At 39.4% G+C, this 14927-nt stretch overlaps 1 protein-coding gene across 8 annotated transcripts in view; it reads left to right on the top strand.

The window, feature by feature from the left end:
• Positions 1-14927, top strand: part of dag1 (dystroglycan 1) — an 89663-nt gene that overhangs the window by 39790 nt on the left and 34946 nt on the right. For 2 of the 8 annotated variants that reach the window (XM_022248294.2, XM_022248289.2), the window contains exon 1: positions 3777-3971. The exons of the other annotated variants lie outside the window; for them this stretch is intronic. The gene's annotated coding sequence lies outside the window, so the exon portion shown is untranslated. Of the gene's footprint in view, positions 1-3776; positions 3972-14927 lie in introns of those variants that run through there. 8 annotated transcript variants of the gene reach the window in all.

Here is a 14927-nt window from a genome sequence, read left to right as displayed (position 1 = left end):
GCCCCACGCACGCACTAAAACCTCTGGAGGATATACCTGCATGCAGGAAAAACAGATTGATTCAATGCCTGGAACTAATTGCCTGCGCTAAACAGACATTTCTTTTCAGAGCGACAAATATTTAACAATTAAAAGAAAATCACGTGAAATGCTTTCCATGTTTTGTTTTCATTCTCAGTTGGTTCTTATTTCTACCACTCAACACTTTCGACAAGGCTCAGTTTTTTTGAGTGCTAACTGAAGAAAATCCAGTTACACGCAAAACAGATGGCTGCATTATCAGCAATCAAAAACCGTATTTGATATGCCATACTATAATTCTGACGTAATGTCGCCACAAGCTATAATAAAATGCAATGTTCTCTTGGGTTACGTGTTGTCCTGGATACGAATTGTCCCGGTGTGACATGTCCTGGGTATGAGTTGTCCCAGGTATGAGTTGTCCCAGGTACAAATTGTCCCGGGTATGAGATGTCCATAATTCATTCTGTACATGCTTCACACATTGTTGTTCTTAAGATAGGGTGCATTGTTAGATACAATTGAGAAATAACTGAAGAACTGTGAAGTGAAACAAAAGTACGAATGGCACTGCAGTTAGAAACTTTACGACACCATAATCAAATGAGTTAGGATTCATGGCCCACTTGATGAAACGTCACTTATTCCCCTGGAGAACTGGTTATCACTTAGATTTCTCAATCCAAATTCCAAGTGCCTTCCAGACAGATGCGTCTTCACGACAGACACAGTATCAGATTAATTGGGTTCCTCCATTCCGAAGTAATTACAAATTAAAGTGCTGAGGTCCTATGGTACTGATAGCATCCTCACGACCAGCCCTGGGGATAAAACTGTTAAATCAATAATATGGGCCATCATTAAGGATGTAAAAAGAAAAAAAATCATATACCAGTACATGTATTATGCTCTTCAGTGGATATGAAAATGGAAGTTAGGTTAAATAATAAAGAAGTTCAAAAACAAAGAAATTGGGGCTACCACATTGTAATATACCGCATTTACCAGGCTTCTGTCAGTCAATATGCAAATTTTCATCTCATCAGAATTCATTAAATGACCCACTGTTGCATTAACTATCAATTATGGGAAATGAAAAGATGAAACAATTTTGCACTGCAGGGGAATAACCGTCAAGAAAAAGTTTCATGTACATGTACCGGTCCAATTATTAAATTAGTTCTTTTTTATTTCCAGGGACAGTACACAAAGTTCTATCCATTATTACATGGCCTGTCTTTGCATTTGATTGACCAGTCATAGATATTTTTAAAAAGAATTTCCTGTCTGTTCACCATCTAAAGGCGGAAGAAAATATTTGCTGATGCTATTGAAACTATCCATAATTCGTCAGTCGTGTGTCATTTCCCTGTATAACACATTTCCAACTGATTTACAGTTCTGGCCAGTTTTTGTAATATGCATTACGGGTGTTGTGATTTCATTCGTGGCATTCCTAAACTATTTATATTGTCCGGACATCTGGTAAGATACTAAGTGCTAAGTGGAATTGGGTCAGTATTTTTTTATCATCTGTGGCACCAGATCTTCCTGCATGGCTTGTGAGTTGGACGGGCTATGCAGATATTGTTGGCGAAGAGCTGATGAGGAGGATGATGATGATGATGATGTGACTAAAGGTGATAGCAGGCTCAGACTTGGCAAAGACCCTTCTCGAGATGGCTGACGAGAATGTCAACTTGAAGTCTGCATGTAAATGTCGGAATGCGTCAGTACATGTAAATGCAAAGAGATCTTGCCCTGAAAGAAATTGAACTATAACGAAGATGAACATTTACATGAAGTGATGTCCAGTTGTGCTGCAACGTACTTGCGATCTCTCCAGTTTATATGAGAGGACACATCACCCCTTCTAATAATTTATCGCAGTTATACTGCACTCTTCCTTGATCCAGCTTGTTTAATCGCACATTTTATTAAAAATGATAACAATAAGTGGCATGCATGCATGCGTTTAAAACCTGCGTTCTTTCAACATTTTTATGGAAATTGTTTGCTGGAAAAGCTTATGAAAGGGTTGAAGTACGACTAAGTACGTATATTCATTCAATGGTATGCACTGCGAAACCAAGTGATATGTACATGTACATATTTGAAGAAGCCAGTGCAAATAAAATGTCCAATTTTTTTATTAGCCAGAATAGGAATCAAGATACCCTTTCAAACATAATGAACTCCCACTTACCAACCGACAGTCAGGAATGTGAAGTGTTTTGAAAAAAAAAGTTGTTGGTTAATTATTTGCCAACAATAATAATTGAATTCAGCGAACCGAAGAAGACATGCACAAATGTGTCTGGAGCTGGGTAACCACAAACACTGTGTACATCAGTCTGGACCAGCTTTCACAGGGTGCACTGCATTTATGTGGATCAATATTGGTCCTTGTGCAAGACTGTGTGACTCAGGCCACAAGAATGTAGGAAGTACCCCCAGTGGTCCCTGCTTGGCCTGCATAATCCCCCAATTTTTTTGGGGGGGGGAAGGGGCTGTACATCTAGAATCATTTACCTTTCGGATTCTTCTGTTCTTTTAAATGTTTATCCAGATACAATTAGGTGAATTTACATTTTGGAGGCTTGTTTGCCCTTTGTGTTTTTTTGTTGTCATGTAATCCTTGCACCATAGAGCACACACTGACCCTTTTCAAATGACACTGGTGCTGACATGTACATGTACATGTATACTGTAGTGTATTGTTAATTGACATAATCAAGTGTCAGTATGTGAAAGCATAGACTATTAAAAGCCAGTTGGATGTGATTGGATCATAGACAAGCCAGGTTTACATTACCATGGAGCAGAGTTCTACCTGAAACTCCACAGTTATTGTGATCATTCATGACTGCTTCAGCTTTGTACATGTACATGTAGTGCCCCTATGAGTACATGTACATTTATATGGTTCCTGCCCACATGTATGCTAAAATTAAAGATCGTTGAGGAACAAGACACACTTCTATGCCAGTTCTACTTATTTACATGTTGCTGTCCTGTTTCCTAGCAACAGATCAGATTTTATGTTTGTCATTGGGATATAGAGTTAAGTATGGTTGAATATCAGTTAAATTACACCTTGCGGCTATTAAAACTTCATTGATTACATTTTACCTGTACTTCATAAATTCAGATGCTTAATGTGAGAATAGAAGGCCTCATACAAAACACCAAAATGTAGCTCGTGTACATTATTGTACCAAAAATGCTTTGCCTACTAATCTTAGCTGTTATTTAGACATCATGGCATACATGTACATGTATCTCTTAACATAATCTTGGTTTCAAAAATCTTTTGTATGGAAAAGCAGATGGCTAACGGATAAAAATAAACCAGAATTCGTCCACAAATTATTCATGAAATAAATGTGATGGAAGACTTCCAATCCGCCAGGATGGAGGTTTGTACTTGGGAACTGTACATGTTTGCCAAAAAAATTAACCTGCCAGTACATGTACTGGTAGATTTGCAATATTGAATGAAATGGAACATAATGTAACCAAATCAATACGCAATGATGCCAAACAGCAGACTTTACAATGAAATATGACTCATTCTTGATCTTGCCACAGACACTTTTGTGGCACCTTCCATTTTATGATCACCTAGTCCATTCTCAAAAGAAATCTACACAGCTCTGATGAAATCATTGCTTGTGCCCCTCTTGCTCTGGTTTGCGGTGCACCCCTCTCCTGAAGAGTGGTAGTGCCCTGTCAGTAATTACTTGCCTGCAGGCGGAGGGTTGTAAGTCATTCATTTGCGGGTAGGACTCCATACGCCTCGCAACCCACTGTTCATCTCTTTGGCAGGATCAGGGCGCTTGGTTCCCAGAGTGTAGAAAAATTCGGGACCTTTTTTGGTGTTGCTGTGCAATATCTGATAGGATTAGGAGCCGGACTGTACACATAGGACAGTTGGTTGACTGGAAATTGTGAGTATGTTCTATCATGTATTTGTAGAAATTACATTGTACATGTACCTGGTACATCACTACATGTTGTCGGGTTGTGCATCGGGACTACTTCATGTACATGTACATGTACATACTTTGTCATGGATGATACTGCGGTCTAAAAGTACATATTCATGTACATGACATGCATCAGTATTGAACAGTTGATATTGGTTTGGTTTGGTTGGTTTATTTCTATACATCACAGTTACAACATAAAGAAACAATGTTATTACAAAATGAAATTAGACATGATGAGTGGCGGATATTAGACAGAAACGCTTGCTGATGGCCTGGTTCCTTATTTGTCACAATAACATCCATGTGCAGCTGTATTCAATTAGGCTATAGTTACAAGATAGAGGAGAGAGAGAGAAAGAAAGTAACATAATTGAAGGTACAGCTGAACGTCAGAATGAAGCAAAGATTTTGATTGAAGAATTTGATATTTGCTCTTTCACATGTCATTCTTGCTGGCATGGTATGATCTTTGACAGTTTTTGCTATATTGCAAGATTAGCCATGATTATAGTGCAGGGGAAGGTTCATATTTCGCAAAACCCCTTTTGAGTGTTAACACTTCTCTTTAGACCATGCAATTGAAGTCTTACATTTAATCTAATTGAATGTAATTGGTTGACGCAGTCATTGCATTGTACTGGTTTATTATGAATTTTTGTGAAATACATGAACTGTTGGCAATGTTAGCCCTTTTGTTCAGTAGTAGTACTATCGGTATATGCTGTTGATAGGCTTGGTTGTTTTGGAGTTGTTTCCCACTTTCAGACTTTATGGGAAAACAAATTTTGTGGCATAGACAATTTTAGCTTCATTATTTTACTGAGGGTGTTTTCCATCATCCTAACATTTGCTTTTTATGGAGTTTCATAACATGCATGGCTTTGTTTTGGTGCAGTGCTGCTCTGTTGCATGTTCAGTACATAATAATAATTTGCTCACCAATAAGGCTCATTTCAAATCAGCATCTAAGTAAGAACATACATTATGCATACCCACATGTAGCGGTGCTCTAGGTTAGGATTTTCAATCAAGTCTGTACTTAAATTATGATACTGGTCAGTGGTTTGTCTTATGCAATAAATAAATTAGATTAATTAAATTAATCAAGAAAGCACTGGTAAATGATCATGTTATCTTGCAGTGTGTTTAAATTAGTCTGCACAATGCCCTATTAGCTTTCTGGTCAGAAATAGCCACTGTCTTTTTCCAGTTCTTTGTGTGGGGTAACCTAATTTGATCATGCATACATGTACGTGTACCGGTACATGAACAGGTAGCTGCTTCGTACACTCAGTAAACACGTGCTTGATAACAAGTCCAGGGTTCTATCTGTTAATGACCATTGTCGCCAAATGGTAAAATTTACTCATTCTCCTGTAATCCTGAGCCTTTGGTAAGAAATCAATTTTACCAGCATTACTTGTGTAGCTGTGGAAAATGGTATTTCCAGTTGGAACATGTATATTTGAAATTTACCCGCTGGATCACTTGTCTTAAGGCCATTCAGACCACATGGAAAGTAGTCAGTACTCTTCCAGAAGGGTTTTGGAGGACATTGTCTGTCCTTGGATGTGTGAGGTTATGTCCCCAGTCCATCTTGCAATCTGTTCAGCAGTTCCCATCATTGCACATCTCAGGAGGAGGCATATACTAGTACATTGTAGTTGTGAAATGATATTTTAATCCAGATCACTTTGACACTGTAGCTTGTCGCTGATTAACTCAAAATCTTGCCTTTTTTGTGGATTTATGTTAGTCATGTAGACCATGGGACTTACAAGACTGTAACGATCAGTTGGAGTAAAAGGTCGAGTTCGGACGGCCTGTTCTTGACACGGGTTTCTTGTTCTCGCGCTCGAACAGCGGGAACACGACTCAAGAACACTGTTCTCGGAACAGGATCACACACCACCTCCTCGTCAGGGTTTTACAGGAACACACGGAAAAACTCGCGAAATTTTGATTTTTGAACAGCTGCAAAAAGTAGAGAGATGGCTTCCAAAGTCATAGACCATGTAGACAAAGGAAGTTTTGCAAAATTATCATTAATTATTTTCCGAAACACAGAAATGAATGTTCCTGTTTATTTAGAAAAGAATTCAGCCCATCCAAACCTTAACTCTCGAATAACGTACATGGACGCCGCCACGTTGCATGTTGCTTGTAATAACCGGTTGTTAGTTCCCGGCGTTCGAGCGGCCGACCACGAACAACAAATCGAGCTGTTCGTGAACATACAGGAACAAGCCGCCCGAACTCAGCCAGAGAGTAAGCCTGGTGATCCACACAAATGTTGCCTTTTGAACTACTGGTATACACATACAGTACATGTACTGAGCAGTAGTACAGTGTTCTGTACTCGTGCATGCTTTATACCTTGATCGAAATGCCAATCAACATGAAAACTTTCATGTCCCAATCAACATGAAAATTTTCATATGAGTTCATGTGGTTCCAACAGTTAACTTGATAAGAACACACATTGTATTTCTACGCCAATTCATATAGCCACCTACATACGATTGTCAAAATGTGTCCTCCAAACAAAGAAAAAGAAGTTGTCCGTATATTGTAATTGTGAACTCCCAACATCGGTAGCCACACACACACACAGCCTTTTCAGAAGTCTGCTCACAAGAACAGAAAGCAGAGCGTGAGAATTTCTACTTGGCCAAGTGCAATTGCAGGTGCTCTTTAACCGAGAAATTTAACATGTCGCTGGCATTTTGACATCAGCTTGAATGCAGGCGTACACGTACTCATACGTCGTACATGTAGCATTATTTCCCTTCAAAATTTTAACACAAATCTGCTGTGGCAGTCTGTGACCTCAACTTGACCTGCAAACAATGTCGAGTGTATGTATGTACACTGTACATGCTTAACGTACTGATACACTTCCCACAATGAAGAAGGTTTTGGCGTTTGTTTATGGGTCAAATTAAGGGGTCAAATTAAAGGGTTCCTATTATTCCTAGCAGTGTGGCAGTACTTTCTGACAGTTCTTTACAGATGTATTTTTGACAATCCATTTGATGTATAGGCCGATCATCATCAACTTCAGTTGATCCTGTAGCAGTGTTTCTGTGTAACCAAATTAAAATTATGTAGTACCATCCAAAAGCAACACACAAGAAATACTACCAAGTACTGTACCTGTGATGTAGGGTTGCTATGTTTTCAAATGAACTTCATTTGAATATTTAGTATTTTCATGATTATGAATTTGCATGTACGGTACATGGAGGTCTATGCGTACATGTACACATCATAACTTTGTCAACATGTTGATATCTGTGGTGTGCACAGTGCGTAGATTTTTAGCATTTTCAGTTTATTTGAAATATTGGGCTATCAGCTGGTAGCGTATCTTACATGTCTCTGAATGAAGAGGAATTGAAGGTTTAGATTGTGAGTGTATGGTGTTTTAATTATGGGCCTCAATGATTCTCTATTACTTCCCGTCTTTTCTCCACTTGGCTTGTAATATCTGGTAATACAGCTCCAATGCCTTCCCGAAGTGCTCTTGTTAGGGCAACAAGGATCAAGTTGGACTTCCTGGTTGTGGCAATTAATTTTCAGTCCCTCGGTAACAGTGGTACCAGCACCTGCGGTATCAGTTGCAGTATCGAAACTGGAAATGAGGACTCACACAATCAGAATGTGAACCGCAACTGCCGAAAAGTGAGTGTTGGTCCTGCAGAGTGCCATATCTTCAGTGTTGAAATAAGGATGAACTTTGTTTTTCTTTTGTCTTTTGTTTTCAAAGATCAACCATCTTCTGATTTTTTGTATGTTGTCAGGGGTGTGAGAATTCAGCTTTATAGCTGATTTCAGCTTTTTTGTATGCCTGGTCTGTACAAAAGTATGGGAACCTTTTTACATTTCAGCTTTTTGCTTGCTGTTTTCAGCCACTCACACCCCTAAGAAATGTCCTTTGTGAATACCGTAATTGTAAGCCCTTTGAACATTGGAATTGCTAAAGTTGTATTATACAAAGTAAAAATGCAGAGTATGCTCATAAAATCAACAAGGTTTTTCAAGACGGTGAAAAATGAAATAACGGTGTGGTATGGTACAGCTATAAATATATGTATGCATATTTTCAAAGTATCGTACATGGGGGTCAGCTCATACATGTAAGTCAGACGCCTCATGTGGTAGGTCCAACGCCTCAAAAGTCTGATGATTTTTTCGTAGTTTGTTTCGGCCTACAGATCCAACGCTTCATTAGTCAGATGCCTTGTAAATCCGAAAATTCAGACTTTTGAGGCATCGGACTTATGAGGCGTCAGACGTACGATACCGACCCCATACATGTACATGTTAGCAGGATTGTGCATCATGTACATTAGCCTACTTACATGCCATGTATGTACTTTTCCATGCACTTAGACGTACATGTACAGTACATGTACTTGCCAGCGTCTGTGGCTGACCTACACAGACAAGTTGATGGACTTGGCGCATTTTAATTGAAATCTCGGACACTGGATTTAAAAGGCTTCATGCGCAGAAATCAAGTGTGAAAAACAGCTGACGCTGTGAAAATTAATATCTTTGTGGATATGGCTTTGCAGTTATATTAATTGAAATTCCATTTTCATTAACACTGTGCTGGTTATTCTAATAACCAGTCTTGACCTTTGATGCCAGGTCTGGCCCTTTTTAATGACATTGACCACTCTTGCCTTGAAATTTCCATTTAGATTTCGGTTGCGCTTTTAATGCTCTTGAACTGCCGGGTAGGACCTTAATATTTAATGAGTTATGCAGGCACCATGCTGCTCATAACATAAAGGTGAATGCCGAGCCTGAAGTCAAAAGCAGATGGCAGTAACCCGCTGCTGAGCTCTGTTGAAGTCCAAGGGTGAAGATAGGAATATGATATGAGGATTTGGGTCTGCAAGCTTGCTTCCGCTTTTCAGCCAGCGGCACTTAAAGAAATGGAACTTTTGTGACGTGATAAACAGAATTTTTTTTTTTTTGAAGTGATTGAGCAGTCATACTGGAGAATTCTTCCTGCACCAGTTGATATGAATGGCCTTTCCAAGTGGGGGAGTCAGAGAAGATTCTTTTATAGATGAAGTGCTCAGAGACCTTGAAGATGTCTGCACAGGCACAGCAGATGCCTCTGCTGATAGAGGAGACATGTATCAATGTTTGAGGACATCCGTTTTCAATCACTGTTCTGCAATGCACTCCTGCCTAGGTTGTACTTGCTTTGGTTTCATTGCACGATTTTCCTAGGCTGCACAGTGACATTTATGTTTGACCTGTAATATTTTGTTTCATCCACATGCATGACTGTTGTCACAAAAGTGTTCTCAGTTACCATGTTACTCATCAGATGTAAATTAACATGGTCTGTTAATTGTTCGGTTTGTTGATTTAAGCATTGAAGAGATGATGAAACAAAAGGCCTCTGTTTGATGCATGGCAGCTAGCATGATTAAAGAAATACGTCAGCTCATTGAACACAGACAAGGAATTATTGTACTAAGAGAAAATATACAAAGAATGCTATTGAAGTACCGGCTCATGTACATGTACAGTACCAGCAGGTCCTATCTAGTATTAATGGCTCAAATGTTTCAGCATGCACCTAAGACTAAGTGATCAATCTTTCGTTATCTTGTCAAAAGCTCATTAGGTGGTAACCTCAATCATATTCCTATTGCCCTCATGGTTACCTTTTGCAACAAAAAACAAAGGGCCTTGCTGAAAGATTGAACAGTTTTGAACAGTGCCTATAAACTGCAGGCCTTGTGTGCGGTTTTTGGTATGTAGCCAACCAATCAATTCCCTGTGGACAGACCAAAGTGTGAACTTCACTGATTCCTACTCACAGAAGTCAGTTACAACACTTGTTTTTGAGGACCTGTCTCCCATTACGCTGTAGTTGAGAGTTAGTTTAACTGGTTTTTTTGGAAGTCACTGCCTGTAATATCCAATTTTCTGACCTGGTCCTTTCTCCCCTCCCATTTTTCCCCTCCAGTGGCAATTCCTCACGATGAGGTTGTCAGGTTGTGTATGGGGAGGCGGGCTTGATTCTTGGAGCGGACGAGGTCAGGTGTTCCCAATCAAACCAAATTTGGTTTGAATTCCCTAAAGACACAATCCGAGATTTCACTCTGTTGCTCTGAGTTCATGACGGTGACATTCAATAAGGGCAGTTTATGGCATTTCACCACAGCCTAATTATGGTTAGACCTTTACGATCTGAAAGTTCTTTTTTTTTTGTACAAGTTTGTGTAGGTGCGTTGTCCCTGTACATGTCCTACCATTTATGCAAAATGACAGTGAAAACATGTTGCTTATTTCAAAAGTGAGCACAGACATACATCAGAGTTTGGGATTTGCATTTATGCAGAACGAAATATGTGCCGAATTGTCAGAAAAATGAGAGAGGTGCGCTTTCGTAAAATTTCCACGTTATCTAAATAATGCACAGGCCTTTATTAATGCACGTCTCTGATATTAACCAAGAGGTTCAGATGTGGTAGAAACAAGAAATATGCAAATGATAAGCAGTGAGATTGTTTGTGCTGTTCCTTGCGCTATGATTGTATTAACAGTCTGACACAAGCACTCTGCTGCTTTTCTGTTCTTACATTGATGAGGTCATGGTTGTGGTTTACAAGGTCACTCAAAGGTTGCTTATTTTTGTGGTTTCCTAAAGCTACTGAAACTCTCCAGTAATCAGTAGAACAAATATTGTTGTTAATTTACCTGAAGGCAGTCTGATAAGCGTAAAATTAAGCTCATTGGTTAGCATAGCTCCAAGGATGGCTTTATGTTAATCAAGGGGTACTTGATTCCAAAGACATGTTAATAACAAATAAATGGAGATTAATAAATGTCAAAGAACATTTTATTCAAAACAGTAGCACTGATACATCTACCGGTGTAATTAAATTGAGAAAAAGATTGTACATGTAACTCAAAAGTAGACTGATTGACAGTGGAGACACGAATGATTAAGTCATTTTTTGCCTCATTGAATTTTATAAGGTTGGCTCCTCATCTGAAAAAGAAACAACGTAAAAATTTGCATCATGTAAAAGCTTGCAGATATGTCGTGCATTGTACTCACTGCCTTACTTCTTAAAGAAGTATCAGCTCACATTTATGAGAGCAGTTGATTTACAGTGGGCGTGAAAAAAAGACAGCGTAATTAATAAGGATCTGACAAGTTCAACTTTAGTATTGTCTACACTTGACCAAAAGTAGTTTCGATAGGATATTTTAGAAGATCTGCATCAGTATACATGGTACTACCCACTGGTGACCAAATGTCTGGCTGCTCGCATTACCCCATTACAGGGTAACTGGAGACAAAACCAAGAAATAAAATCCACCAAAAAGTGTCTTTACCTGCTACCTCAATAGTTCAGTGGGTGGATTGTCTCATTTTATGCAGTCCTGAACATGACTTAAAGGGGATGGGCCCTGCTGCGAAGATTTCTTGTAAAACATGCATCAACACATAAAACAAACATACATAGAAAACACATCTGCATAATTTCAAAATGAGCTGATGAAGCACAAGAAATATTGCCTTATCAGTTCAAACCAGAATACGCATTCTTGTCTGGAAAGTGGAGCCCATCCAATGACGTCACATTTTTGCCAAGATTTGTCTGCTGCCCTCATTGATCGATTTCGATAAGTTATTGCGAAGAGCCTAGGTGGGCACTAAAAAAAGCACACAGAAAAAGCTTATTTTTGCTGATTTAATGACATAAAAAGGGGTTAATCCAACTCATTGCATATAAGACGGTTGAAAACTATGATATAACGTCAGTTTAACCCTACATGGCCCATCCCCTCTAAAGACTGAAAATTGGAAGCAGAGAAGATACTTCAGTTACAGTAACCTTTCGGGGTTGAATATTGGCACCCTGAACAGTTACAGACTTTCCACTTCAGCAGGCCAGTAGGAAGTTTCTTTTTAACTGGAATTTAGTTCCTATTGAATAAACCTTTAACTTTGTGTCATAAAGGGAGACAAAAACATGGAGCAGTGAACAGCCTGTGTTTGTAACTTTGCATGGATTGTATCCTCTGAAAAGCTGGAGGGAAAGGGGATAGTATTGGTAAAGTGATTGTGATTGAGAACCGATGTCTTTGATGAATTCTCTGAGGTCAAGATGGCCACTCATAGTGTTGTAGTTGAATCCATCACAAGTGCACACAAGTCAGTCATTAGTCACCCAGTCCCAAGTCAAGTTGTAAGCACTTCAAAAGAACCCTGACAAAGACGTTCCTTTGTTACCGTCAGTTAAGTCGACTTTTGGTCACAAGGACTACAACACTTGCCGCAAGGCTTGCAGACTCTGAAGGAATAGATTTTGGTTCTTAGACTTTAATCAAAAGTTTCCCTTCACAATGCAATATGCATGTATATTTTACAGTGTACATGTAGCTAATGATAAGTTAGGCCTTCATGGTTAGCCCATGATGGCAAGGCCTTATTATACCTGAGTGTAGGTAGACACAGTTGCAGACCTGATGTGAAGTGTCTTAACCATGTGTACAGTGACCCTACATCACTACAACAAGGTGAGGATTAAAAAAGCAAGGAAACTGGATCGATCTTGGACTGATGGACATCAAGCACGCCCCTTGTCCAAACCCAGTCCCCTGATTGTCCCTAATCCCTTGTCAGGTTTGATCCCATAGTCATTGATCAAGAGATCTACATATTGATCAGGAGATTACATCAGCTGGTTTTAATCCCCGGCCCAGCCTTTTGTACCAGTTGTCATTGGCGTTTCCGTTTTTGATCACACCTGAATTTCAAAAGGCAATCGACCATGTGTGCTTCATGCCTTATGCATGCCTTATGCATGTTTCTGCTGAAGAAGTGGTCTTTGTTGGAGCTGCTTAAATTGGATCATTGAAAAGCACAAACCCAAGGTTGGTACATATATTGTTTGTACACTGCAGTATAGCCTCGCATGCATGTGGTAAGACATAGAAGAATTCCTTACGTTTCAAGATGGGGGTAATTTTTCTGAAACTTTTCTGCAAACAGGCTTAAATATTTAATGAAAGTTTTATACTCTGTATCATAGTTGTATAAGTCTCATCTCTTACCTGCACCCCCAGCCACTAATCCTCCCCCCCCCTCAGATGCACAGATCTTCACTAATTGTGGAGGAAGATTCTTGAGTTTATTCCCTGGTTTTCCATCAGTTTAATTGTGCATTTATTATGAATGGTGATGACAGATTTTGTAAGTCTGTACTTTCCCTTCTCAGCATCAAATCAGTTAGTGGCCTTGTTGCTTGAGAAGAGTTATTTATATGCAGAACGCCCCGAAAGTCCTGACAGGCTCAGATAAAAAGCCAAATTGTTTCACAATTTACATGTACATGTATGTGTAAAGGAACTTAGAAAATGTGTCTGTTTTCATCAGAATTTATCTTTGAGGGCAGCGGTCATGAAGAGGAAATAACTTAAGAGACTTGATCTTGGTGTGTATTTTTGTAATGGTGATTTATGGGAAACTGCTATATGACGCTGAAGACATCTTTCAACACCTTCACATACGTGGACGTGCACACATGTGGAGAATTGTTGAGTAACCTCTGTAGATGTGAAATTGTATTTCAAATTGCCAAATAGGCCCACATTGTTGCCAGTATTGGTGCAAGTGAGACCTAAACGATAGGCATTCATGCAGGTAAGGTTGTACATAAACTTGACTTTCGCATGTACGGTATCTTGCTGACATACAGTACATGTATGATATCTGAGTCATGTTCTCAGTTGGACCCAAGAACATTTTTGGAAGGGGGCAGTGCTCCCTGGGTTATTCGACTCACTGATGGCCTTGGCCTATTAAAAAATAAAGAGCCTAAAAATTCCACACTCAGTGGCAGGGGGTTCTGAGTGCATGGACTTGTGGATGTCAGCTGTCCTCCATCCCAGTGTGTGATTAATGGGAAGTAACGTTGTTGAAGCATTACCCACACTGTTTACTTCAACCCAACATATTTCAGTCTGGAGTCCTAAGATGATGCTCGTATGTGTAGTGGCTGTGGGTTCTCTTGTCTCTCTGTTTTACAATTGCAGTGGGGTTGGACATTCTTTCTGGGTGAATCATTCATTCTTCTAGGTAGGAGGTCATTCTTTCCAGTTGTGCAAATTACTTGCACCAGTACCTGCTTTCATTTTCAACTTTGGTGCACAGTTATTTTGTTCAGTAAAATGCCATAAAACATTGACCCTATCAAGTCTCATATCCTTCAGACTCTATCAGGAGATCTTACAGAATCTTGTAGGATTGCAGAAGGCAAAGCCCAGGCACTTGAGGCCCTTTCAAAGCGGAAGGGTACATGTACATATATATGTTCTGGTCATACTGTACCACAGGGTTCTTGCATTTGAAGCAAATTCCAGTACTGAGATAACCAAATCTTTCTTGCCCAGATTTTATTCCTTTTCAAGTGAATCCTAAACTAATGGGAATACAGACACCCCTTTTATTTTATTACATCTGTGAATATAGTGAAGTACATGTACATATGTACAGTACAAGGTACATGTATGTGCTGGTACAATGTACATGTACATGTTCATTGTACATATGAATGGTGGTACATAGTATATGTACATGTACATGTACATACAGTACATGTACATGTGTATGCAGATGGTTTTATTCCTCCATGGTCTGCTGAAGTGTTTCTCCCTTCCACAGTTTGAGCACAAAGATTACTCCCAGAGCCTGTGTGGAATGCTGTTCATGGCATTCAGTACTCTATGCCTAATTACCTTACATTAAACTTAAGTGGCTGTAAATACACTTGTCTCCCAGGGAAAATCGAAAACAGATTCCTGGCAGTGCAATTGGGGCTCGCTGGCCAAGTGGATTTTTTTTCCTGTGTTCTGCTCCTTTCCTCC

Source organism: Acanthaster planci, linkage group LG04 (genome assembly GCF_054643075.1).
Source record: "Acanthaster planci isolate LZ-2023a linkage group LG04, COTS_SCS, whole genome shotgun sequence".
In the NCBI taxonomy this organism is placed as follows: Eukaryota; Metazoa; Echinodermata; class Asteroidea; order Valvatida; family Acanthasteridae; genus Acanthaster; species Acanthaster planci.
This window is presented reverse-complemented; position numbering and strand designations above follow the sequence as displayed.